The sequence below is a fragment of the Chiloscyllium punctatum genome, unplaced genomic scaffold (assembly GCF_047496795.1).
Source record: "Chiloscyllium punctatum isolate Juve2018m unplaced genomic scaffold, sChiPun1.3 scaffold_143, whole genome shotgun sequence".
NCBI lineage: Eukaryota > Metazoa > Chordata > Chondrichthyes > Orectolobiformes > Hemiscylliidae > Chiloscyllium > Chiloscyllium punctatum.
This window is the reverse complement of record NW_027309877.1, coordinates 250,942-276,202: the sequence shown is the minus strand read 5'-3', so window position 1 is coordinate 276,202 and position 25,261 is coordinate 250,942. Positions and strand designations below refer to the sequence as shown.

Sequence of the window (25,261 nt, the reverse complement as noted above, 5' to 3'; positions counted from 1 at the left end):
ATGCATCAGCGTCTATTTCTTGCGGATTATCAGACGCAGGGACTGTTAATAAAACATATGAAGTTATATTTGACAAAATCTCAATCCAAAAAGAGCTAGCATCATAACTCTAAGTATCCCTAGCATTCTAAAAATTCTGCTGAAGCACAAAAAAACTGAATTCACAATCCTACAGAAATAATCCCACGCTCGCATCGCCACTGTATAATGAGTTACTCGAAGTCTGTTCAGTCTGAGTTTCAGCGGGTCTTCCGTTCATTCGGCTGTCCAGACTTCTTCCTCAACTGGAGAATTCACTGGCCCTTTGATCCGAGTGTAGTGAGTCCAGCCTTTCTCCGCTGTCCTTATTGTAATTTCGGTAATCAAAGGATCCTGATATGGCCCTTCCCAGTCCGGCTGCAATTTAGTCTCTGTCCACGATTTTACTAAGGCCCAATCTCCTGGCCGGATGGGATGAACGGTGAATTCAAGGGGTGGAGTCTGTGCCAATAAACTCTGTTTCCTGAGGAGAGACAAAGAGGCGGACAAGCCCAGTATATATTTCTTTAGAACAAGTCTTTAGTTTCGGGAATTGTCAATTCTCCGTTCATTCTCAGGTAAGGTAATCCAAATATGATTTCATAGGGGATAGTCCCAATTTTTTCCTTGGGGCTGTTTGTACTCGCAAGAGAGCTATAGGTAAACATTTGGTCCAAGGGAGTCTGGTTTCTATTATCAATTTAGAGAGCTGTCATTTGAGTGTTTGGTTCATTCTCTCAAACCTTCCTGATGATGATGGGTGCCATGGAGTATGGAACTCCCAGAAAATTCCCAACCCTTTCAATACCCCCTGTAACACTTTAGAGGTAAAATGAGTTCCTTGGTCGGAATGTATATGGTTCACTAGCCCATATCGGGGAATTATGTGCTCCAATATTGTTTTACACGCCACACTCACAGTGGCAGGAGCTCGGGGGTATGCCTCAGCCCAACCAGACAGATGATCTACTATGACCAGCATATATTTTAGTCTTCCTACTCTGGGTAGTTCACGATAATCTTCTTGTATACTCTGGAAGAGTCTCAATCCCGGGTCTCTTCCTCCCGGGGTCTGTTTTCTCAAGACTTTCTTATTTACCTTTCTGCATATGAAACATCCATCACATATGTGTTTAGCAATTGTATATATTCCATTACATCCATATTCCCTAAGAAATAAAAGACACGTTGTTTGTACTCCCCAATGGCTGCCTTGATATAGGACAGCCATAATTTCTCCCATTATCATTTTCCCTTCAATCAGGTAACCTCCAATCCCCATCTGCTGTTTTTTGCAGCACCAAAATCTTTCAATTCTTTTTCAATTCTTTCAGAAAATACAGGAGCTTCCGGGGATCAGGGACAGTAGGTATTAGGGAATGAATCACCACTTCTTGTGGGTTTAGGGCTGCTTCCTTAGCCAGTTCATCGGCTAATCTATTCCCCCTAACTTCTGGTTCATTTCCTTTCTGATGACCATTTACATGCACCACTACTATTTCTCTGGGGAGTAATAGGGACTCCAAGACCCGTTTAAACAACTCCTCATGTGCTAATTCCTTCCCCCGGCTATTGATCAGTCCTCTTTCCTGCCATATCTTTCCGAAAGTGCGCACAACACCAAATACATATTTAGAGTCACTGTATGCTGCTCCCTCTTTATTTTCTAACGCCCTAAGGACACTTTCCAAAGCATAAATTTCGCAGGTCTGAGCTGACCACCCATTTGGCAACCTTCCTGCCTCTACCACACTACCTTTCATCCCATCTACAACTGCATACCTATTATGTCTTTTCCTTTCAGTCACATGGGATGATCCGTCTGTAAAAAGTCCGGCTCCTGCATGAAGCGGAACATCTCTCAGGTCCATGCAGACCTTAGTTTGGTATTCTATAACATCAAGCCAGTCGTGCTCTGGATTCTGAGGAGATTCTCCTTCTCCTCTCCAAAGAAAGGCAGCTGGATTTAAACAATTATGCGTGACCAACACTAGATCATCCTTTTCTACAAATATTGCCTCATATTTCAGAATCCGTGTCAACCATCACCCAGCTTTTTGGTTTAGGATCGTTCTCACTTGGTGTGTGGTGCTTACTATTTGGGGTCCCCCAAGTATAAGCTTCCTGCTTTCTTCCACCAACAGTGCAGTAGCAGCCACGGCCTGCACACACTCAGGCCACCCCCGGTGATACTGGATCCAAAAGCTTCGAAAGATATGCTACTGGCTGTTTCATTCCTCCCCACCTCTGGGTTAATACTCCCAAAGCCGCTCACTTATCTACGGTATCAAAGAGATGGAAAGGTTTATCTCGAGAAGGTAAGGCGGACACGGGGGCATGGATCAGATCTCTTTTGAATTCTTAAATAGTTCTTTTTCCTTCTCTTCCCAACTCAGACACTTTGGTTCCTCCTCTAATAGTTTGAGATATAATTTATTCGTCTTTTGTGCATAAGAATAAATCCACAATCTGCAATATCCCCTTAAAACCCAAACATTATGATATTCCCGTTTATTCCTGGGCAGCGGAATCCCCACTATTCCCTTTATTATTCCAGGCTTCCCTTTCGCTTCCCTTCACGAACTAAATGTCCCAAGTATTTCACTTCTCGCTCCACATATTGTAATTTGTTTTTAGATACTCGCAGTCCCTGCTGACCAAGGAAATTCAATTTTTTTTCGGTGCTTCTACTACTCTTTCTCTGCTTTTTCCTGTTACTAAGAGGTCGTCTACATATGGCAACAGGGTTTGGGGCTGCTAACTTTCTCCAATATTTGTTCTAACATCTGTCCAAATAAATTCGGGGGTTGCGTAAACCCCTGGCAGAGCACGGTCCACCAGTACTGCTGTTTCCGTCCTTTTTTGGGATCTTCCATTCAAAGGCAAAAAATTCCTACTTTCCTCCCAAAAGGCATCCTTTAAATTGTGGTCATGAGGGATCATACTTAATTACGTACAATTCAATCTTCTCAAATCCTGTACCAATCGATAACTTCGATCGGATTTTCGCACTGGTAGAATTAGGATATTATAAGGAGACATACATGGCTCCAACAGGCCATCTCTAGCACCTCAATTACTGGCTGCAGTCCTCGTTTACCTTCTGTGGAAATGGGATATTGTCGCTCATAAACAACATCCACTTTCCTTTTTCAACTTATTTCTCTGGGACGGATCTGTATTTTTCCACGATTCCCTTCTCTAGCCCATATAATAGGGTCTACCTCTCTCTCCACATCTTCTGTCAACATTGCCATTTGTACAACTAATTCTTTTTCCTGAATGCCAATCTCCGGTCCTAAGAGGGTAATTAAATCTCTCCCTAGTTAGTTACTTCCTATATCAGGGATATACAACAGTTCCCCTGTAACTGTATCCTTAGGTCCTTCTATTATCATAGGTTCAAATACTGGAACAGTAAATCCTTCCCCTTTAACCCCGGAAACAGTAATTGACTGTGTTGACATTCCTACTTTCTTTTATTTAAAATTCAGCGATGACCGTGCTGCCCCCATAACTACTAGAAAGACGACCTCTTCCCGACAGGCTCACATCTCAAAGTTTATCAAGAGTGCCTGGTGGCTCCCCGCGGGCAGGAATCCTTGACACAGTGATTGAAAGCGCTGGCAATAAAGGTGTTTGCTTTCGCGCAGTAGCACGTGTTGGTCGGTTAGCTCAGCTGGTTAGACCGTTGTTCACATAACGCCACGGTCGTGGGTTCACGCCCCACACTAAACTTGCGCTGGCATGAGCAGAGCTGCGCAGCGAAAGCAAATTCCGATAGCGCCGGTGCTCACAACCACGGCTGCTCTGCATTTTCTGCTTCTCATCGATCGCACGATAGTCTGAAGTATTTCCTTTCGTTGCAAAGCTTTTCAACAAAAAAAACATTGACTTTTCGGAACGCGCATACTCGAGTTAACCATTTGCTCTGATATCTAAAATTAAGCGCAATGTCCGGACGCATGCAATTTCAATCGCAACGCCACCAGCTCAGCTGCAGCTTGTCACGTTGACAAATTTCGTCTGGAGAACCGTACCTTCACCGATCGCTCACTGTTCTTCTGGATACTTACAGACCTTTGGAGTCAGGGTTAGGTGCTGCTGATTAACTGCTACGAACCTTATGCCAAATGCATTGGAATTGTAATCTATCAGTGGGGTTCTTTCTGCTCCCGAACGACGCAGTTGCTTTGGTGTCAGCAACAGCTCAGAAGTCAATTGCACGTTTTGCTAAATGACTCATGTTGCTTATGCAATCTTCGTTTGACAGCATATTTAGCAAGTTATCAGGCCTTCCTGCAGAGTTTGTCCGCGACAGGTCAGCTGCTAAAATGATTGCTTCAGACAGCATGCTACACCGTACATTTGAAAATGGAAAAGGTGCAAACGTTTACAGGCTGAACACTCGCTCACTATTTCGCCTGGCGCGTCAGAGGCTGGGAGCTGATCTTACGGAGGTTTTTTCAATCATGATGGGAATGAATCGGGTAAATAGACAAGTTCCTTTCGCTCAGGTGGGGCAGTTCAGAACTAGAGGGTATAAATCTGGTGTGGGAGGGTGAGAATTCGAAAGGCAGTGAGGGGCAACGGCTGCACGCAGAGGGTGGTGCGTTTCTGGAATAAGTTACCAGACGAGCTGGTGATGGATGGTATAATTCCAATACTGTTAAGGAATCGGGACGTGTACTTGAATAGGAAGGGTTGAGAGAGAAATGGGTCAAGTGCATGCAATCGCGGCTGGATCAGTTGAGGATATCTGTTCGGAATGGACGAGTGCGACCGAAGACTGTGTTTTCAGTGCTGTCCATATCTAATGGCTCTATGATAGTGCAGGTGAAATGATAAAAAAGATAAATAAAAAAAAGAAGTAAAATTGTCTGAAGTTGTTGAATTCAAACAACTTCAGGTAATTTTATTTCAATTATTTTATTTATCTTTTTTATTTGTGTTTTTTTTTCACTGTTCTGTACCTCTTATTTCTTGACTGTCTCTCTTTCTCTCGCTCCCCACGCTCTCAATACCTTTTTCCTCTCCTCTTCCCGCTTTGTTACCCTTCTCCCCTGTTTTCCATTTTGTCTCTGCTTGACCCATCCCTCACATATTTTGTCACATAGCGCTGGCTTCAGCCTGGGTCATTCACGCCTCTTAATCTCCCTTTAATCTCTCCATGCACTGTCATTATCACCTTTGCATCTGGAGCCTTGACTCACCTTCTCTCAGCGTGGTATAAATAGCTCCATAATACTCCCCCTTTGTTTTTATCTTTGTCTTTATTCACTTAGACTCGAAACGTCAGCTCTTTTCTCTCCTTGCAGATGGTGCCAGACCTGCTGAGATTTTCCAGAATTTTCTCTTTTGGTTTCAGATTCCAGCATCCGCAGCAATTTGCTTTTATGAATGGCTCTATGATATTGCTGGTGATATGATAACTCCAGTGTCGATGCATGAGAGGTGAGCAAGCGAACGAATTGCCTCTGGAAGTCGTGTGACGAGTATTAACAGAGATCCAGGAAAATAACACGAACGAATCTTTGATTCATTGAAGCCTGAACTCTGGTTCTCCTCCGAGACTGTGCCAGGTCTGCCGAATACTGCACATATTTCATGTCTTGCATTTGTTGGTGAAAACAACTGAGACTGGTTATTTTGCTGCAGGTATAACGGGTACGGTGATCAAGTCATGCGTCTAACCCTGTCAAAGGTTTTATTCCGCAGATGGCGCTTCCGGCTTTGTGGAGCACATTGTTTGGAAACACAGCAACCACACCAGCGCTGTATGTGGTCAGTGTGGGGATCGGACCCACGACCTTGGCGTTATTAGCACCACGCTCTAACCAGCTGAGCTAACCGACCTACGCTGGCGAGCCACCGAAAGCAAATGCCTATATTGCCGGTGCCCACAACCACGGCTGCTCTGCATTTTCTGCTTCTCATCGATCGCACGATAGCCTGAAGTATTTCCTTTCGTTGCAAAACTTTTCAACAAAAAAAACATTGACTTTTCCGAACGCGCATACTCGAGTTAACCATTTGCTCTGATATCTAAAATTAAGCATAATGTCCGGACGCATGCAATTTCAATCGCAACGCCACCAGCTCAGCTGCAGCTTCTCACGTTGACAAATTTCGTCTGGAGAACCGTACCTTCAACGATCGCTCACTGTTCTTCTGGATACTCACAGACCTTTGGAGTCAGGGTTATGTGCTGCTGATTAACTGCTACGAACCTTATGCCAAATGCATTTGAATTGTAATCTATCAGTGGGGTTCTTTCTGCTCCCGAACGACGCAGTTGCTTTGGTGTCAGCAACAGCTCAGAAGTCAATTCCCTTTTTTTGCTCAATGACTCATGTTGCTTATGAAATCTTCGTTTGACAGCATATTTCGCAAGTTGTCAGTCCTTCCTGCAGAGTTTGTCAGCGACAGGTCAGCTGCTAAAATGATTGCTTCAGACAGCATGCTACATCATCCTACATTTGTAAATGGAAAAGGTGCAAACGTTTACAGGCTGAACACTCGCTCACTATTTCGCCTGGCGCGTCAGAGGCTGGGAGCTGATCTTACGGAGGTTTTTCAATCATGAGGGGAATGAATCGGGTAAATAGACAAGTTCCTTTCGCTCAGGTGGGGCAGTTCAGAACTAGAGGGTATAAATCTGGTGTGGGAGGGTGAGAATTCGAAAGGCAGTGAGGGGCAACGGCTGCACGCAGAGGGTGGTGCGTTTCTGGAATAAGTTACCAGACGAGCTGGTGATGGATGGTATAATTCCAATACTGTTAAGGAATCTGGACGTGTACTTGAATAGGAAGGGTTCAGAGAGAAATGGGTCAAGTGCATGCAATCGCGGCTGGATCAGTTGAGGATATCTGTTCGGAATGGACGAGTGCGACCGAAGACTGTGTTTTCAGTGCTGTCCATATCTAATGGCTCTATGATAGTGCAGGTGAAATGATAAAAAAAGATAAATGAAAAAAAGAAGTAAAATTGTCTGAAGTTGTTGAATTCAAACAACTTCAGGTAATTTTATTTCAATTATTTTATTTAACTTTTTTAGTTGTGTTTTTTTTTTCACTGTTCTGTACCTCTTATTTCTTGACTGTCTCTCTTTCTCTCGCTCCCCACTCTCTCAATACCTTTTCGCTCTCCTCCTCCCGCTTTGCTACCCTTCTCCCCTGTTTTCCATTTTGTCTCTGCTTCACCCATCCCTCACATATTTTGTCACGTAGCGCTGGCTTCAGCCTGGGTCATTCACGCCTCTTAATCTCCCTTTTATCTCTCCATGCACTATCATTATCACCTTTGCATCTGGAGCCTTGACTCACCTTCTCTCAGCGTGGTATAAATAGCTCCATAATACTCCCCCTTTGTGTTTATCTTTATCTTTATTCAGTTAGACTGGAAACGTCAGCTCTTTTCTCTCCTTGCAGATGGTGCCAGACCTGCTGAGATTTTCCAGCATTTTCTCTTTTGGTTTCAGATTCCAGCATCCGCAGTAATTTGCTTTTATTAATGGCTCTATGATATTGCTGGTGATATGATAACTCCAGTGTCGATGCATGAGAGGTGAGCAAGCGAACGAATTGCCTCTGGAAGTCGTGTGACGAGTATTAACAGAGATCCAGGAAATTAACACGAACGAATCTTTGATTGAATTGAAGCGTGAACTCTGGTTCTCCTCCGAGACGGTGCCAGGTCTGCCTAATACTGCACATATTTCATGTTTTGCATTTGTTGGTGAAAACAACTGAGATTGGTTGATTTGCAGCAGACAACATCCACTAGTCATCACGGGTACGGCGATCAAGTCGTGCGTCTAACCCTGTCAAATGTTTTATTGCGCAGATGGCGCTTACCGCTTAGTGCAGCACGTTGTTTGGAAACACAGCAACCACACAAAGCGCTGCATGTGGTCAGTGTGGGGATCAAACCCACGACTTTGGCGTTATTAGCACCACGCTCTAACCAGCTGAGCTAACCGACCTACGCTGGCGGCCCAGCGAAAGCAAATGCCTATATTGCCGGTGCTCACAACCACGTCTGCTCTGCATTTCCTGCTTCTCATCGATCGCACGATAGTCTGAAGTATTTCCTTTCGTTGCAAAGCTTTTCAACAAAAAAAACATTTACGTTTCCGAACGCGCATACTCGAGTTAACCATTTGCTCTGATATCTAAAATTAAGCACAATGTCCGGACGCATGCAATTTCAATCGCAAGACCACCAGCTCAGCTGCAGCTTCTCACGTTGACAAATTTCGTCTGGAGAACCGTACCTTCAACGATCGCTCACTGTTCTTCTGGATACTCACAGACCTTTGGAGTCAGGGTTATGTGCTGCTGATTAACTGCTACGAACCTTATGCCAAATGCATTTGAATTGTAATCTATCAGTGGGGTTCTTTCTGCTCCCGAACGACGCAGTTGCTTTGGTGTCAGCAACAGCTCAGAAGTCAATTCCCTTTTTTTGCTCAATGACTCATGTTGCTTATGAAATCTTCGTTTGACAGCATATTTCGCAAGTTGTCAGTCCTTCCTGCAGAGTTTGTCAGCGACAGGTCAGCTGCTAAAATGATTGCTTCAGACAGCATGCTACATCATCCTACATTTGTAAATGGAAAAGGTGCAAACGTTTACAGGCTGAACACTCGCTCACTATTTCGCCTGGCGCGTCAGAGGCTGGGAGCTGATCTTACGGAGGTTTTTCAATCATGAGGGGAATGAATCGGGTAAATAGACAAGTTCCTTTCGCTCAGGTGGGGCAGTTCAGAACTAGAGGGTATAAATCTGGTGTGGGAGGGTGAGAATTCGAAAGGCAGTGAGGGGCAACGGCTGCACGCAGAGGGTGGTGCGTTTCTGGAATAAGTTACCAGACGAGCTGGTGATGGATGGTATAATTCCAATACTGTTAAGGAATCGGGACGTGTACTTGAATAGGAAGGGTTCAGAGAGAAATGGGTCAAGTGCATGCAATCGCGGCTGGATCAGTTGAGGATATCTGTTCGGAATGGACGAGTGCGACCGAAGACTGTGTTTTCAGTGCTGTCCATATCTAATGGCTCTATGATAGTGCAGGTGAAATGATAAAAAAGATAAATAAAAAAAAGAAGTAAAATTGTCTGAAGTTGTTGAATTCAAACAACTTCAGGTAATTTTATTTCAATTATTTTATTTATCTTTTTTATTTGTGTTTTTTTTTCACTGTTCTGTACCTCTTATTTCTTGACTGTCTCTCTTTCTCTCGCTCCCCACGCTCTCAATACCTTTTTCCTCTCCTCTTCCCGCTTTGTTACCCTTCTCCCCTGTTTTCCATTTTGTCTCTGCTTGACCCATCCCTCACATATTTTGTCACATAGCGCTGGCTTCAGCCTGGGTCATTCACGCCTCTTAATCTCCCTTTAATCTCTCCATGCACTGTCATTATCACCTTTGCATCTGGAGCCTTGACTCACCTTCTCTCAGCGTGGTATAAATAGCTCCATAATACTCCCCCTTTGTTTTTATCTTTGTCTTTATTCACTTAGACTCGAAACGTCAGCTCTTTTCTCTCCTTGCAGATGGTGCCAGACCTGCTGAGATTTTCCAGAATTTTCTCTTTTGGTTTCAGATTCCAGCATCCGCAGCAATTTGCTTTTATGAATGGCTCTATGATATTGCTGGTGATATGATAACTCCAGTGTCGATGCATGAGAGGTGAGCAAGCGAACGAATTGCCTCTGGAAGTCGTGTGACGAGTATTAACAGAGATCCAGGAAAATAACACGAACGAATCTTTGATTCATTGAAGCCTGAACTCTGGTTCTCCTCCGAGACTGTGCCAGGTCTGCCGAATACTGCACATATTTCATGTCTTGCATTTGTTGGTGAAAACAACTGAGACTGGTTATTTTGCTGCAGGTATAACGGGTACGGTGATCAAGTCATGCGTCTAACCCTGTCAAAGGTTTTATTCCGCAGATGGCGCTTCCGGCTTTGTGGAGCACATTGTTTGGAAACACAGCAACCACACCAGCGCTGTATGTGGTCAGTGTGGGGATCGGACCCACGACCTTGGCGTTATTAGCACCACGCTCTAACCAGCTGAGCTAACCGACCTACGCTGGCGAGCCACCGAAAGCAAATGCCTATATTGCCGGTGCCCACAACCACGGCTGCTCTGCATTTTCTGCTTCTCATCGATCGCACGATAGCCTGAAGTATTTCCTTTCGTTGCAAAACTTTTCAACAAAAAAAACATTGACTTTTCCGAACGCGCATACTCGAGTTAACCATTTGCTCTGATATCTAAAATTAAGCATAATGTCCGGACGCATGCAATTTCAATCGCAACGCCACCAGCTCAGCTGCAGCTTCTCACGTTGACAAATTTCGTCTGGAGAACCGTACCTTCAACGATCGCTCACTGTTCTTCTGGATACTCACAGACCTTTGGAGTCAGGGTTATGTGCTGCTGATTAACTGCTACGAACCTTATGCCAAATGCATTTGAATTGTAATCTATCAGTGGGGTTCTTTCTGCTCCCGAACGACGCAGTTGCTTTGGTGTCAGCAACAGCTCAGAAGTCAATTCCCTTTTTTTGCTCAATGACTCATGTTGCTTATGAAATCTTCGTTTGACAGCATATTTCGCAAGTTGTCAGTCCTTCCTGCAGAGTTTGTCAGCGACAGGTCAGCTGCTAAAATGATTGCTTCAGACAGCATGCTACATCATCCTACATTTGTAAATGGAAAAGGTGCAAACGTTTACAGGCTGAACACTCGCTCACTATTTCGCCTGGCGCGTCAGAGGCTGGGAGCTGATCTTACGGAGGTTTTTCAATCATGAGGGGAATGAATCGGGTAAATAGACAAGTTCCTTTCGCTCAGGTGGGGCAGTTCAGAACTAGAGGGTATAAATCTGGTGTGGGAGGGTGAGAATTCGAAAGGCAGTGAGGGGCAACGGCTGCACGCAGAGGGTGGTGCGTTTCTGGAATAAGTTACCAGACGAGCTGGTGATGGATGGTATAATTCCAATACTGTTAAGGAATCTGGACGTGTACTTGAATAGGAAGGGTTCAGAGAGAAATGGGTCAAGTGCATGCAATCGCGGCTGGATCAGTTGAGGATATCTGTTCGGAATGGACGAGTGCGACCGAAGACTGTGTTTTCAGTGCTGTCCATATCTAATGGCTCTATGATAGTGCAGGTGAAATGATAAAAAAAGATAAATGAAAAAAAGAAGTAAAATTGTCTGAAGTTGTTGAATTCAAACAACTTCAGGTAATTTTATTTCAATTATTTTATTTAACTTTTTTAGTTGTGTTTTTTTTTTCACTGTTCTGTACCTCTTATTTCTTGACTGTCTCTCTTTCTCTCGCTCCCCACTCTCTCAATACCTTTTCGCTCTCCTCCTCCCGCTTTGCTACCCTTCTCCCCTGTTTTCCATTTTGTCTCTGCTTCACCCATCCCTCACATATTTTGTCACGTAGCGCTGGCTTCAGCCTGGGTCATTCACGCCTCTTAATCTCCCTTTTATCTCTCCATGCACTATCATTATCACCTTTGCATCTGGAGCCTTGACTCACCTTCTCTCAGCGTGGTATAAATAGCTCCATAATACTCCCCCTTTGTGTTTATCTTTATCTTTATTCAGTTAGACTGGAAACGTCAGCTCTTTTCTCTCCTTGCAGATGGTGCCAGACCTGCTGAGATTTTCCAGCATTTTCTCTTTTGGTTTCAGATTCCAGCATCCGCAGTAATTTGCTTTTATTAATGGCTCTATGATATTGCTGGTGATATGATAACTCCAGTGTCGATGCATGAGAGGTGAGCAAGCGAACGAATTGCCTCTGGAAGTCGTGTGACGAGTATTAACAGAGATCCAGGAAATTAACACGAACGAATCTTTGATTGAATTGAAGCGTGAACTCTGGTTCTCCTCCGAGACGGTGCCAGGTCTGCCTAATACTGCACATATTTCATGTTTTGCATTTGTTGGTGAAAACAACTGAGATTGGTTGATTTGCAGCAGACAACATCCACTAGTCATCACGGGTACGGCGATCAAGTCGTGCGTCTAACCCTGTCAAATGTTTTATTGCGCAGATGGCGCTTACCGCTTAGTGCAGCACGTTGTTTGGAAACACAGCAACCACACAAAGCGCTGCATGTGGTCAGTGTGGGGATCAAACCCACGACTTTGGCGTTATTAGCACCACGCTCTAACCAGCTGAGCTAACCGACCTACGCTGGCGGCCCAGCGAAAGCAAATGCCTATATTGCCGGTGCTCACAACCACGTCTGCTCTGCATTTCCTGCTTCTCATCGATCGCACGATAGTCTGAAGTATTTCCTTTCGTTGCAAAGCTTTTCAACAAAAAAAACATTTACGTTTCCGAACGCGCATACTCGAGTTAACCATTTGCTCTGATATCTAAAATTAAGCACAATGTCCGGACGCATGCAATTTCAATCGCAAGACCACCAGCTCAGCTGCAGCTTCTCACGTTGACAAATTTCGTCTGGAGAACCGTACCTTCAACGATCGCTCACTGTTCTTCTGGATACTCACAGACCTTTGGAGTCAGGGTTATGTGCTGCTGATTAACTGCTACGAACCTTATGCCAAATGCATTTGAATTGTAATCTATCAGTGGGGTTCTTTCTGCTCCCGAACGACGCAGTTGCTTTGGTGTCAGCAACAGCTCAGAAGTCAATTCCCTTTTTTTGCTCAATGACTCATGTTGCTTATGAAATCTTCGTTTGACAGCATATTTCGCAAGTTGTCAGTCCTTCCTGCAGAGTTTGTCAGCGACAGGTCAGCTGCTAAAATGATTGCTTCAGACAGCATGCTACATCATCCTACATTTGTAAATGGAAAAGGTGCAAACGTTTACAGGCTGAACACTCGCTCACTATTTCGCCTGGCGCGTCAGAGGCTGGGAGCTGATCTTACGGAGGTTTTTCAATCATGAGGGGAATGAATCGGGTAAATAGACAAGTTCCTTTCGCTCAGGTGGGGCAGTTCAGAACTAGAGGGTATAAATCTGGTGTGGGAGGGTGAGAATTCGAAAGGCAGTGAGGGGCAACGGCTGCACGCAGAGGGTGGTGCGTTTCTGGAATAAGTTACCAGACGAGCTGGTGATGGATGGTATAATTCCAATACTGTTAAGGAATCGGGACGTGTACTTGAATAGGAAGGGTTCAGAGAGAAATGGGTCAAGTGCATGCAATCGCGGCTGGATCAGTTGAGGATATCTGTTCGGAATGGACGAGTGCGACCGAAGACTGTGTTTTCAGTGCTGTCCATATCTAATGGCTCTATGATAGTGCAGGTGAAATGATAAAAAAAGATAAATGAAAAAAAGAAGTAAAATTGTCTGAAGTTGTTGAATTCAAACAACTTCAGGTAATTTTATTTCAATTATTTTATTTAACTTTTTTAGTTGTGTTTTTTTTTTCACTGTTCTGTACCTCTTATTTCTTGACTGTCTCTCTTTCTCTCGCTCCCCACTCTCTCAATACCTTTTTGCTCTCCTCTTCCCGCTTTGCTACCCGTCTCCCCTGTTTTCCATTTTGTCTCTGCTTCACCCATCCCTCACATATTTTGTCACATCGCTCTGGCTTCAGCCTGGGTCATTCACGCCTCTTAATCTCCCTTTAATCTCTCCATGCACTGTCATTATCACCTTTGCATCTGGAGCCTTGACTCACCTTCTCTCAGCGTGGTATAAATAGCTCCATAATACTCCCCCTTTGTTTTTATCCTTATCTTTAATCAGTTAGACTCGAAACGTCAGCTCTTTTCTCTCCTTGCAGATGGTGCCAGACCTGCTGAGATTTTCCAGCATTTTCTCTTTTGGTTTCAGATTCCAGCATCCGCAGTAATTTGCTTTTATTAATGGCTCTATGATATTGCTGGTGATATGATAACTCCAGTGTCGATGCATGAGAGGTGAGCAAGCGAGGGAATTCCCTCTGGAAGTCATGTGACAAGTATTAACAGAGATCCAGGAATATAACATGAACGAATCTTTGATTTGAAGAGAAGGCTGAACTCTGGTTCTCCTCCGAGACTGTGCCAGGTCTGCCGAATACTGCACATATTTCATGTTTTGCATTTGTTGGTGAAAACAACTGAGACTGGTTGATTTGCTACAGACAACATTCACCAGTCATCACGGGTACGGCGATCAAGTCGTGCGTCTCTCCCTGTCAAATGTTTTCTTGCGCAGATGACGCTTCCGGCTTTGTAGGGCACGTTTTTGGAAACACAGCAACAACACAAGCGCTACATGTGGTCAGTGTGGGGATCGAACCCACGACCTTGGCGTTATTAGCACCACGCTCTAACCAGTGATGTGCTTAGAATTAATCTCCTCATTGAGGAAATCACATTGGAATTAACTCAGAGATTATTACCTCAAATGATTTCTGCAACAAAGGTGTTATTCATAGAATCCCTATAGTGTTGAAACAGGCCATTTCACCCATCGACTCCACACTGATATGCTGAAAACCATCCCATGCAAACCCTCATCCCCCCAGCACAATCTCTGCACTCCTGACATTTTCCATGAGTAGTCCAGTTAACCTGCACAATTTGGGACTGCGGGAGCAAACTGGAGTACCCGATGGGATTACTTGCAGGGACAGGGCGAATGTGCAAACTCCACACAGATAGTGACCGAGACTGAAATTGAACCCATATATCTAGTGTTGGGAGGCAGCAGTGCTAACCACTTAGCTTCCTATGTGGGCAATACAGCCTGCCTGCACAATTCAACCCTCAAAACGTGGCATAACAGAAGGGAGCGTCCATACATCTCCAAACCTGTCATTGAGCAACAGGAGGAGGACATTGAGATCTTGAGCCGTTTGGTCAGGAATAGGCGCAGGGCATGCAATCCATCGAGTTTATAATGTAGCAACACCAGGAGGACATTCAGCCCATCGAGTGAGTAAAGCAGGAACAGAATGAGTCCAATCAGCCACTCATGCCTCTTAAACAGCAATTGGAGCCGATCTTTTAAAGCCTCGTTCCTGCCACAACGAATTGTGAAAGGGACTGTCGAGGTTATGGAAATGGAACAACTTCAAATAAAAAACTTCACTCGGGAATGGAAAGGTATGAGTAAACGATTGGGACTGAAGGCAAGTTGTTTATTTCAGTTATGAAGAAATTAACAAGAGACTTTCAAAGTCAAAGCACAATCCATCACAGTCGACATGGTTTTATTACGGGTAAATCTTGTTTGAATGATTTATTTAATTTTTTTTTAAATGCGACAAACAAGGTGAACAAAGGGGATCCGAATGATGTATTATAGCTGGACTTTCAGAAGGCAATGCATAAAGTGCCTGACAAAGGATTAATATAAAATACAAGAGCACACGGAGTTAGGAAAATTTATTTGCTTGGAGAAAATATTGGCTAACCAATAAAAAACCATGACATGGAAGTGCTGGCTTTGGACTGAGTTGGACAAGGTCAAACATCACACGGCACCAGGTTATCGTCCAACGGGTTCAGTTAAAAACACAAGCTTCCATAGCGCTGCTCATTCATCAGGTGTTAGAGAGAGAAGATCTTAGAAACAGGATTTATGAGGAAAGATCAAAAGGTTGTGCAACTCATGTGCATGAATTGAACACATCGAAATGGTTCCTAAATCTTTAATCAGTTAGAATCGAGATTAAGGTTTTGATTGTTTAATATGCAAAGCAGAGAATTTATTTCAAGTCATTGCCTGGAGACACCTTCAGGTATTATCGATGTAAAGGAGGTGAACCCTCCAATCGGGCAATGTATTTTACAGTGAGGTATTGTTTGGAGTGTGTCTGTGTCTTCACGTGGAGTCAGTCTGGGTTTATGTCCAAAGTAGGAGTTTATAAAATACCGCATTGACTGACTGTATACAATTTATATATTTTTTGACAAAATATAATGCATCTGCAAATACAAATCGGCAAATGCAAATTCAGCTCAGATGTGTGTGTGTGTGTGCGTGCGTGTGTTTGCATTCAAGCAGATGTGTGTGTTTGACAGCGAGGTGGAGTGTCTACGTGAGGGGGTGAGAGACAGGGTATGCCTGCGTGTGAGAGAGGGGGGAGTGTATTTGAGTGGTGGGAGGGGAGGGAGAGAGTGCATGGGTGTATTTAAGGGGTAGAGCGAGAGAATGCATGTGTCCTTGTTAACACACAGACAGATTTGATAGATCCACTTCCCCACACACACTCTCACCATGGTTTCAGAGCTTCCCCTCTCTGCAGCCTCTGCTCCATTTGTTGTTCATGTTACAGACCCAGATGCTGTCAATACACTCCCATTCCTCCATCCAGAGTTGGGTCACCAACTCCTCAAGTCTCCCTGAATGTCTGAGGCAGCTCACAGCACAACCTCCAGTGAACCATCCGCAACACCTCCACTAACCTTTCAGTAAGAGGAGTCAGTCAGAAGCCCCACAGCTACAAGTTAGACGCCTGGTCCTTTACAATAATACCCAAGGGGCTTCCTCATGTTACTGACCACACGGTCATCTGAGAGGGACCAACAGTCTTTCAGTGGACAGGCACAGACCAACTTTCAAAGGCATGTCTCAACGCTGCTGGATCCCACTACACAACATGGAACAACAGCCCCCCACATACCATTTCATTGTTTCTGAGCTTCACAATACCAACACTCGATACATTCGGGAGCCACAAAACAACACCAGGGAAAGGCACAGAAAAACAAACAATGAATTAACTGATAACATGTTGTGAAAAAAATGGATAAGGAGACAGGGAAGTGAGACAATGGTGGGTCCAATTACAAGAATGGAAACATTCATTATAGCCAGATGATTGCAGAATTATTGCCAGATTAGTTGAAATGGTTAGTTACATCAAATTCTGAATCTGCCTCACAGAACTATCCCAGACACAATAAACTGGAGCAAGGTACCAGCCAGAATGGAGAGCTGTGCCGACCATGCAAGTGGACTACTCTATAAACTCGAATACATGCTCGGCATGGGGAGCCTTGCAAATCTTTGCCAGTATATTACGACTATACGTGCACTGCATTTCAGACTTGCACAGGAAGATTTGCAACCCATGCAGTGAATGACAAATGTATGGTTCTGCATCTCCACTGCACCAGTATAAGGCGAGAGATTTTGTGTGTGTGTTCGTGTGTGCGCGTGTGTGTGTGTGCGTGCGCGCGTGTGTATATGTGTCTGTGTGTATTGGCGACAGTCGATATGGCATTTGTTGTTTGAGAGAGAACAGACATGGAGGAAATCAGATTAAATGTGAACAACTGACAGGAGTTTGTGTAATTTACAGAGGGAGACTGAGAACAGTGTCATAGACAGAGGTGACGTCGATGTTGTGAATATTAAAGGAAAGGCATTGCCAGAACCAAAAACAATATAAATCAATCCGTACAGGAATGATGGGATTTATTCTGCGTTTAAATGCAAGCCATGGAGTATCAGACTCAAATTTGCTTTGGCAAGTTTGAAGCTGGGAGAGTCAGCAGCAGATTATTGGCTTCATTAAGAGTATTTCATAGCTCAAAATTAAAATAGCAGATAGGATGAAGCAGTGAAGTATATTCTGCAGGTGTTGATAGTTAAAATTAGAAATGGTTAGGATATGGTGTCTGTAATCAGCTCCTGGCTAAAAGCATCACCATAGATGTGACTCATCTGTTTCAGCCTCAGTTATTGACCAGGGGTAAGATGGAGTCAGAGGAAGGAAATGGAATTTGTATCCAGAACAGAAGATAGTGACCTCCAAGCTTTCAATATTTAAATAGCAAGGGCAGTGATGCAATGAATCCTGGTTCATAGCTGAAACTGAGTAGGTCACCCCACAAGGTGCAGTGTCAGAACTAAAGACGGAGAGAAAGACTGAAACAAGTTCACTGTTGTTGTTCCTGCGGGTTTGGAGAGTGAATGTTTACAGAGTAGAGTAATTGAAAACAAGAGTAATACAGTCGCACATGGTTCATGCAAATAATAAATAGACAGCGAAACTTACCAGGGACTCCAACAATAGCCAGGATAGGATAATAAAAATATTGAATAATGTAAAGTGCATATTTGATCCGCGGTGATAATAGCTACCAATAATATGTAGAAAGAATTGAAACATAACCAGATAAACTCCTGTCCATTGTTGGAACATTCCTGTCTAATGTTCTCAGATTCTGATCTCTCTTCCCCTTCTCTCTGGAGCTGGTGATCCCTGTTAGTGCTGTCCGTGTTGCTCCCACTCATACCATGGGATAACATATTGAACAGAGCCCATTTATCATTCAAAGATAGAAACCCTCCAGTGGGATAGTTATAATCAACGGAGACTGACATTAATCACAATCAACAAACAATCACATTCAGTTAACCAATTCCATACATCATGTTACATATCACAATGAAAGGAAAAATCTACTCAGTTTGAATGGAATGGATAAGGTTTGCTGAGGGATCGATTATAAATCTTCCAATCTTTTTAATCTTTCTTCCCTGAATGTGGGAGTATTGCTGGAACACAGCTGGATTGTATATGTTTTGCCCTGTTTCTTTATGGGACTGGGATACAATAACATACCGGCTGCAAAAGATGTCTGGTGGGGAAGATTCTAGATACCTTTCTGTAATGCTGCTCCTAGTTGGAAATGCCCTGTTATCAAGTCCTTGCATAACCTTGAGACATCATTCAGAGCTTTAAAACTGCTGCTCAGAAACAGGGAAAAACAGGAGGCAGTCACTCAACTGCTCGAGCCTGGAACACAGGATCAGGAGGGAGTCACTCAACTGCTCGAGACTGGGACACAGGAACAGGAGGGACTCATTCAACTGCTCGAGACTGGGACACAGGAACAGGAGGGACTCATTCAACTGCTCGAGACTGGGATACAGGAACAGGAGGGAGTCACTCAACTGCTCGAGATTGGGACACAGGAATAGAAGGCCGTCCCTCAACTGCTCGATACTGGGACTCAGGAACAGGAGGCAGTCACTCAACTGCTCGATATTGGGATACAGGAACAGGAGGCAGTCCCTCACCTGCTCGAGATTGGGACACAAAGACAGGAGGCAGTCACTCAACTGCTCAGGACTGGAACGGGAGAAATCAGAGGGCGAGTGAGGCCCCAGGGTCCTGTTACGCAGGAACACAAGGAGGTGACTCACTCCCCATCAGTATGGGTCACTGGGAGAGAAGGGGAATTGTCTTGTTTCAGACAGAAATATCTGAAAAAGTTGCATGAGCGAGCCATTCAATCCTGCTCCAACATTCTCTAAGACCACGGCTGATCTGATTGTGATTTCCTCATTCCGCTCTCTGCAGCGTCTGCTCCATTCGTTGTTCATGTTGCAGACCCAGATGCCCTAACTGCAGCCCCCATGACCCATCCAGAGTAGGTCACCAAAGTCTCTGGTCTTCCTGAATGTCCCACAGCTGTTTAAAGCACAGTCTCCAGGAAACGGTGCTCAACATTTCCACGAATGTACCAAAACTAGAATTAAGTCAAATGACACTCAACTGCAAGTAGGAAACCTGGTCTGAATCAGTAACAGTTGAGGGGATTCCTCATGTTACTGAGCACACGATCAGCAGCGAGTGATTAACACAGGCATTCAATGGATAGGCACAGAACAAGTTACAAACATGTGCCTGAAAACTGCTCGAAACCTACGATTCAAAATGGAGCACAGGAAAGGATACTTGGAAGTCAAAGAAAATGCAAGCTATGCATTTTTCACATTGTTTTTAAGCATCTTAATGTTAGAAACTGATGCTCTCGGGTGAGCAACATTCAAGGTAAGAGGAAGATATGGGACAGTTATTCACATTAAAACTGGACAACTAAAACTGGATGTCAGGATTTAAATAGCAACAGTTTTAAATAGCAACAAATGGGAGGGATTTGGGAAATAGACAGAGAGAGAGACTTAGATACAGTTCTAAGGGAGGATGTGTTCACAGGTTTCAGAATGCTGAAGTGAAGGCATTTGGATGGCATCTCACCACATAAACTGGTATTTCCGGGAATGAATAATTAATGGGATATTGGAGTGAGGTCAGACAGTGACATGGAGTCTTGGAGATATGCAGCACGGAAACAGATCCTTCAGTCTAACCCGTCCATGTCGATCAGATATCCCAAATTAAACGAGTCCCATTTGCCAACATTTGGCCCATATCATTGTAAACCCTTACTCTTCATGTACCCATTCAAATGTCTTTTAAATGTTGTAAGTGTAACAGCCTCCTCCATCTCCACTGGCAGCTCATTCCAAACATGCACCAACCTCTGTTGGAAAAAGTTGCTCCTTCGGTCATTTTTAAATCTTACCCCTCTCACCAGAAATCCATGTCCTCTAGGTTTGGGGAAAAGACCTTGGCGATTCACCCTATACATGCCCCTCACGCTCCAGGAAAAATCACCCCAACGTACTCACCCTCTACCTATTGCTCAAATTCTGGCAACTACCTTGTAAATCTTTTCTGACTCGCTTCAATATTCATAATATCTTTCCGATAGGAGGGAAACGCGAATTGAATGCAATACTGCAGAAGTGGCCAAATTAGGTGCTGTACAGCAGCAACGTGACCTCCCAATTCAAAGCACTAGCCAGTAAAGGCAAGCATACCAAATGCCTTCTTCACTATCCTACCTACCTGCGATTCTACTTTCAATGAGCCAAGAACCTGGATTGCAAGGTCTCATGGATCAGGAACACCCCGCAGAACCTTACCATTAAGTGTATACGTCCTGCCCTGATTTGCATTTCCAAAATGCAGCACCTCACATTTATCTAAATTAAACACCATTTGCCACGCCTCAGCCCATCAGCCATCTGACCAGGATCCCATTTTATTCTGAGGTAAACCTTCTTGCTGTCCACTCAACCATCAATTTTGGTGTCATCTGCAAATTTACCAATTATCGCTGCTATGTTCGCATCCAAATGATTTACATAAATCCTGAAAATACTGGACCCAGCACGGATATTTGTAGAACACCACTGGTCACAGACCTCCTGTTGGAAAAGCAACCCTTCACCACCACCCTCTGTATCTTACCTTCGAGCCAATTTTATATCCACGTGGCTAGTTCTCCATGTCTTCCATGTGAACTAAACTTGTTAACCAGTCTGCCATGTGGAAAGGGTCAAATGTTTGACTGAAGTCCATGTCGACAAGGTGCACCTCTCGGCTTCAATGAACCCTCTTAGTCACTTCTTCAAAATAAATCTCCGTCAATTTAGCAAGACACGATTCCCCAAGCTTCAAGCCTTGTCACCTATCCCTTATCAGTCGTTGCCATTCAAAATACATGCAAACCTTGTGCCACATAATCCTCACCAACAATTTGCCCTCCACTGACGTCAGCCTCACCGGCTTTTCTTTACCATCCTTCTTAAATGGTTTTAGTAATTCCAACAAGTTATCAAATCTCCTATCTCCCGGTACCTCACCTGTGGCAATTGACAATACAAATATCCCAGCAAGGGGCCCAACAATCACTTCCCTTGTTCTCAGGTACACCTGATCAGGTCCTGGGGATTTTCCCACCTTTCCAGGCTTTACGAAGTCCAGCATCTCCTCCTCTGTAATGCAAACACTTTTCCCGATACCACTGTTAAGTTCTCTGGCTTCCATATCCTTCTGCACAGTCAAAATGCTTGTTCAGTGTCGCCTCCATCTCCTGTGGTTCCGCACATCGGCAGCATTGCTAATCTTTAGATGGCCCAAAACTCTCCGGAGTTACTCTTTTCTCCTAAATGTATGGGTAGAGTACATTTGGATTCTTCTTAACCCTATTTGCCAAAACTATCTCATGTCCCCATCATGGCCTCCTTATATCCCGCTTAAGTATACTCCTACTGGCTTTAGACTCACTGGACATTGACTTTAAATCTGGAATTAAGAGGCTAATGATGATGACAAAGACATTTTCGATTTTTGGAAAAAAACCCAACTGGTTCGCTGACGTTCTTGAAGTCAGTAAACTGCCACCCTCACGTGTCATTGGTTACATGTGACTCCAGATCGACAATAATATGTATGACTCTTAACTGCCCTCTAGGCAATTAGTAATCGGCAATAAATGCAGGCCCAACCAGCGATACTCTCATCCCGTGAATGAATACTGAAACCCCTCGATTCCTCCTCTCTCTACCTGAAATATGTTTCCCTCTTATCCATGACCAGACCCTCAATTTCTCCAGTCCTCCAGCATTCCTTACACTTACCAGCCTTACCCTTCACCCTAACAGGGACATACTGTGTCTGGGCTCTTGACATCTCATTTTTGAAGGCTTCAATCTTCACAGTTGGCCCGTTATTTGCGAATATCTGTCCAAATCCAGTTTGGAAGTTCTTGCTAATATCATCAAAATTGGCCTTACTCAAATCTCCTTTTCCATCTCTATTTTAAAACTAACGGAATTATGATTATTTGTCCAAAGGTGCGTCCTAACTGATATCTCAGTCACCTGACCTGCCTTATTTCCCAAGCGTAGTTCATGTTTAGCTCGTTCTCTGTGATGGAGAGTATTGGATAAGCAAATGCAGCTTTGTTACTGTTAGTGGGGGTCAGCAGTGTATTCGACTCATTGGATTGAATCCAACAATAATTCGTCTCCAAGCTATTTTCACTGAGTGTGACAGAGGGATCGACTGCACAAAGCCGAGCTCGTTTCCTGGTGCTATCTTATAAAACTTTTCTCATTAACCCCCACCCCATGGTGTCCTTCTCATTCAATGCCAACCCTATTCTCCCACCCATCATGTCTGGAGGTATTCAACATCGCCCAGATACCCCTGGATATTCCGTGATCCCTGGCACTGGGGCCATCTTTAAAAGGCCAATAGGCACACGGTGGAGCTTTCTCAGTTTGGAGCTGCCCTGCACAGTTTACCCCGAGTATTGCAGATAATGGGAAATTACAAGACGGTTTGTCGACAGGGGAACGGAGGTCCTACTGGATGGGCGAGTACAGAGGGGGGCCTTACTCTTCCCAGAGGGGGGCCACACCACCAGACCCACCAAACATGGTCTGAGCTCTCCACCCAGCTCAGTGCAGTATCTGCGGTCTGATTAAATGTCCAGCAATACAGGACAATTATCTAAAACCTTCCCCGCTCTGCCAGGGTCAGTGTCACTCTATTCCCTCTGCTCCCTCACACTCACTGGATATCTGTTATAGCACCAACCCCGAACAAGGCTCATGGCCCACCACTCTCACTGCTGCATGCAGCACCTTCCCCCGTCTCTCTCTCTCTCTCTCTCTCTCTCACCCCCTCTCTGTCCCCCCACTATCCAGCCCCCCCCCCCCGGCACTAATTAACTATGGACTGACTCCCTCCGGGCACCTCACCATATCTCCCCCTACCTACACCAGCACTAACAACAGTGCCACCCACTCCTACCCTCGCTCCCTCCCCTTCTCCCATTCCAGGAGAAACAGCCTGGAATAGGACAGAAGGTGCCATGCCGTGTGGTGGAGTGCTTGATATCCATTCCCTCACCCAGCTCCCCCCGCCATGTGGGGAGTACCCTGGTAGGAGCTGGACAGGACCGGGATGCCTCGTGTGGAGATTCTGAAACATCCACATCCCACCGACCGAGTAATGAGCAATGTTCAGTGAAGGGAAATTCTCACTTTAAACCCACTGGCAGCTCCTTTCCCCCCCGGCACAACTTGGAAGCCATGGCCCTGATGCCATCTCCCTTTTGTGTTGAGCTGGTACAAATAGAATCCCCACAGCTTCGCTGGGCATGACGTTGAACTGACAACACACCATCTCCACCACCTCCCAGGAAGCGGGCACAGTGACTCCTTCCTCCTGTAAACAGCTCAGATACTGACACTAATTTGTGAGATTTTCCGCTACCCCCACTTGTCCTGACTTCTTCGATAATCTGTGCTCATACATCCAGCACCCTCTGCTCTTGCACCTCCTTTATAACAGTATAGCCTGTTTAATGTTACCTTTCAATGTCCTTCCTACCAAAGAGCATCACCTCACACTGTTCTGCTTTGATCAGCATTTGCCATACGCCTGAACACTACACCAAAATATAACTTTCCTGATGGACTTCCATGCTGTCCTCAACAAACTTTACAATTCTTCCAAGTTTGATATCTGCAAAGATTGAAATTGTCCTACAATCACACTCCACACAGAAATACTGACACACACCAGACAGAACGACTGAAATATTGACAAGGTTACCATGAAGCGAGAGAAATACTGACACTCTCCATGTCTGTAGTGTCAATGAACAGCAAGTGCCTCTATGTGTGTATATTGATGTGTGTATCTGTGTGTTGCGAACCTGGCAGTCTCTGTGGTGTTTAAAGTGATGTAATGTCCCCCGACACGAGTTCTGAGTAAGGGTCACTCGATCCAAAACGTCAACTTTCATTTGTGTCCAAAGATGGCTTCCAGAGCTGCTGAGCTTTCTGTTGTTGTCAATCTCTGTTGCACTCCAAACCCCATCCCCCACCTCCCATCTCCGACGTCACTGTAATCGTGGTGGTAAAGTGTGTAAACCATCAGGGATTCAGTTTGGGAGGGAGAGAGAGGGCAGCAGTTCACAGCACAATCCAATCTAAATTTTGATTGCACCAAACACACACACACACACACAAAACACACACAAACACACACGCACACAAACAAACACACACACAAGGTTGGTGTGGACAGGATTGTCATTGGACTGAAGCCCTCAGAGTGGAACAGTTTCATGTGCACAAATGTCTGCTCTCCTTCTCTAATGTGGAAACGGTTTGTCACTGGGTAGTATTTTTAATACACAGTATACTCATTAAAGCATATTTCCATTGCAATTATATCCAAGCAAATCCGAGTAGCCACATTGCAAGGCGATGAGATTAATTTTAATGCACTTCCTGTAACTTGCAATTTTTAATGTCTTACTCTTATAAGTCAACTTACATGTGAGAAAGGATTGAAAAGACCGAAACCAGACCAGCAGAGTGTGGGATTGATCACTTTAAAGAAAAGAGGGAAAGGGAGAGGAAGGGAGAGCGGTTTTGACCCCGTTTCAGTGATTTACACCAAAAACAACAAGAGTTCCAATTCCACAGAGATGCAGAGACAGAGATCCACACACTAATGCAGGAACACATCTAACAAGCACAGAGAGATAGACACGCACATAATGGTACACCGTGACATATGTAGACACACGGGAATAGACAAACACAACAGAAACATGCAGATACATAATT

At 44.5% G+C, this 25,261-nt stretch overlaps 4 non-coding genes across 4 annotated transcripts; all 4 read right to left on the bottom strand.

Annotated features, from left to right (window-relative positions):
- Window positions 1-5,800: 5,800 nt before the first annotated feature.
- trnai-aau (transfer RNA isoleucine (anticodon AAU)) lies at window positions 5,801-5,874 on the bottom strand. The gene has a single exon. It is a non-coding gene; the product is annotated as a tRNA-Ile (tRNA).
- A 2,054-nt stretch (window positions 5,875-7,928) lies between these two features.
- trnai-aau (transfer RNA isoleucine (anticodon AAU)) lies at window positions 7,929-8,002 on the bottom strand. The gene has a single exon. It is a non-coding gene; the product is annotated as a tRNA-Ile (tRNA).
- Window positions 8,003-10,038: 2,036 nt separating this feature from the next.
- Window positions 10,039-10,112, bottom strand: trnai-aau (transfer RNA isoleucine (anticodon AAU)). The gene has a single exon. It is a non-coding gene; the product is annotated as a tRNA-Ile (tRNA).
- Window positions 10,113-12,166: 2,054 nt separating this feature from the next.
- trnai-aau (transfer RNA isoleucine (anticodon AAU)) lies at window positions 12,167-12,240 on the bottom strand. The gene has a single exon. It is a non-coding gene; the product is annotated as a tRNA-Ile (tRNA).
- Window positions 12,241-25,261: the final 13,021 nt, after the last annotated feature.